Raw genomic sequence first — 2975 nt, forward strand, 5'->3', positions numbered from 1 at the left:
CCGCTCCGCCTATCAAGGACCCGAGCGCGCCCAACATTGGCAAAAACGGTAACGCACCGCCTAGTTTCGCTGTTGGAAGTATTCGCTTTTTCGTCGCCTTTTTCCTCGTCGTCGTCTTCTTCGATTTCATGCCCATGCCGATCTTAGTTTTGGCTGTCATCACTGCCCAAATGGCTGCAGCAGCTGCTCTCTCGCTCAGAACCGAATCACTCGCGATAATGCGTTTCCACGCCTTCTCGGCTAGTATAGTACGTCTGCCGCGTGCCTATCGGTGAAATTGTTGCTGTGCGAATACGCAGTGTCGTGTTTTCGACACGCCGCGTCCAGCGGATTTATGTCCGCTTCACCTCTGGCTAATCGCTTCGCAAGTCGCGTGCTCGGACCGCAAAATTAGCCCGGAATATGTAACTCGAAAGGAAGCACGTTTATCGATACAACAGAACCGTCGATGTGCATTCGCTGCCACGGCTGATTGTAGTGTTCGTCGCAGCGACTATAGGTTCGAACCTCCGAATCTGCCTTCACGTGTTCCGGAAGTTTGTCCCAGACGTGTTCGATGTAATCGCCGTACACGCGTAAGAGTTCGACCTTCGATATATATTGCAACTGCTCGGCGCTCAAGTCTCGAATATCGGAAGGATAACTCAGCGCGAGATACATTTTGCTACTGCGCGATTCGCGGGGTTTGCGCGTCTTTAAATAGTCGTTCGAGAGTGCACAGCCTGCAGTGTGAGCATGACATTCGTGCTACAATCGCTGACGATACGCGTCACGAACTGTGACGCGAAATCGCGAATGATGGGAGGTAGGGCGGAGGAACGCAAGCACGGCGAAATGCTACTATACGCGCGATTATTTGCGGCCCGTCGAATTGCGATAAAACCAACATTCTCATAAGCTTACTCGAGAGCCCGAATGGTGTACGTTTCGAGAACGTGTCTATTCGAAATCGTTGCAACAGCCAAAGTATCGATATCTCGAAAATTTGTTTACGTCTATCGACGAAATCGGCTACTTTACGTTCTTCAACAACAGCGACGTCGTTCCACGAGCGAGTGAGGCCCAACTTCTATTTTTATCTTTGATGACGTGCATGCGACAAGCAGGATGCGGTAAAAGAATACTTTTTGATGGGTCGTCACGCGAACGTCGACTGCTTCTATCTCTGTCAGACGTACGCGAGGATATCTAAATATCTGATACGCGACAACACGAATCTTCTGATTCTGTTCAAACAGGACGGTACCAACTTGAAACACGTTTACAACGATCATGTGAATACCGACATGTCGTACGACTAATTTTATGCGTTATGCCGCGGATGTTAGCAACAAAAACATGGATTTGTAATGATAGACAAAGATAGTGCGCTCACAAATGGACGATACAGGAAAGAATTTAACGAGTTGGCAATACCGTAACGCGACCAGTCATTATCGATACTTAGCCAGAGACGAACTTGGTAGATGCGAGAGTGAAAAAATCGCGAGGGAGATTGAGAAGACGAGCGAGTCGATCGGCAAGAAACATCGCGCTCTGAAGAACGATAGAATCGAGGAGGGCATCACGACAGATATTTTAAACCCTTTATCGAGCTGCGACTTTTTTGTCGATAGCCCCGACGTGTGCGCGACAAAGAGAGAGTCGCGCGACGAAGATGCAGCGTCTGTCCATAAACGTGAGAGGTAGGAGGAAGAGGAACAACAGAAGAAAGAAGAAGCGAGCGAGACGTTGGAGCGTTCCACGACTCTGCTCTGATAAATCCAATGATCGATCGCACGATGATGTGCAACCAATAACCTCCACCCCGCGTATCGATCTAAAATCTTATTGACGATAGAGTCGTTGGAGCACGTTTTCGAATCGATGGAAGTAGTATAACTATGGGGGTTCTAACTCAGGTCCTCTGAGGGGAGCGCGGGGCGCGGGGGGGAACTCGTAGGTGCGGGGGGAGCGCGAGCGGAGGAAGCGCGGTAGAGGGGGAAGGCGCGGGAAGTCCCCGGCGGCATCGTTGTAATAGGACCCACATAAACAATACGTTGGATCCGCATAAACAATGCGTTTCTTATTGTTTTTCATCCGCCGCCGCCGCCACCATCGTCGCCGCTGCCATGACGCTTTACATGACACAATTATTATCTGGCATGTGCCAGATTAATAACGCGACTGATATTATAACGTAGTATGTTTTGTAGGCGATAGAGCGCGCGATATGAGTGAAGAAAGGATGGAAGAAATGAAATCTCTTTTTTATGACGCAGTTTTTTTCAATACGGTTTTTTATTAGCGCGTCGAGGTATAGGATGGACGGATGGAGACTAAAAAATAAAGTACATATATAAAATGATGTGGATGAAAATTTTTTATTCACGTGTTATTACATGTTTTTTCTCATTAAAAAGTAAAGCTAATAGCTCGCAATCGATGAGTTGACGTCCATTGAAGAAGTCGCTGTCGCGTATGGCGTTCTCAGACGTATTGGAGAATCGTGTATATTTTACATCAATCGTATCAACGAGTCGGGCTAATCGTTCGAACGTTACATCGATACACCCGTCAAAGTCAAACATACGGCGCAGCGTCGTTTCGGTCATCGTAATGCGTACGGACGAAGAATCGAGACGTACGAGCGTAGCATCGTTCAGCGTACAAACTCTGACGATTAGCGGTCCAACACTTATAAAATTGTCCTTGTATTCGTTTCGAAGCATTTTGTAAATATTCCATCGTTGGTCGTAGAGACTCTTCCAGGTTTCGAGAGACAGCGACAGTTCGTGTCCGCGATGATCTCCCAGAACGATCTCCACGTAACTCGGTGGGCCAACGTTGATTCCAATTTCCAAAAATTTATAGCCCGTATTCGTCAGATCGTAACGTCTGCTCAGTAAACGCATCGCACGATGCTGCGGACTGCATACATACATAATGTTAAAAAAACATTTCTTTTGTGTATAGAATGTTGAAACTTACATGTT

The sequence above is a fragment of the Trachymyrmex septentrionalis genome, unplaced genomic scaffold (assembly GCF_001594115.1).
Source record: "Trachymyrmex septentrionalis isolate Tsep2-gDNA-1 unplaced genomic scaffold, Tsep1.0 scaffold91, whole genome shotgun sequence".
NCBI classification, from domain to species: Eukaryota; Metazoa; Arthropoda; class Insecta; order Hymenoptera; family Formicidae; genus Trachymyrmex; species Trachymyrmex septentrionalis.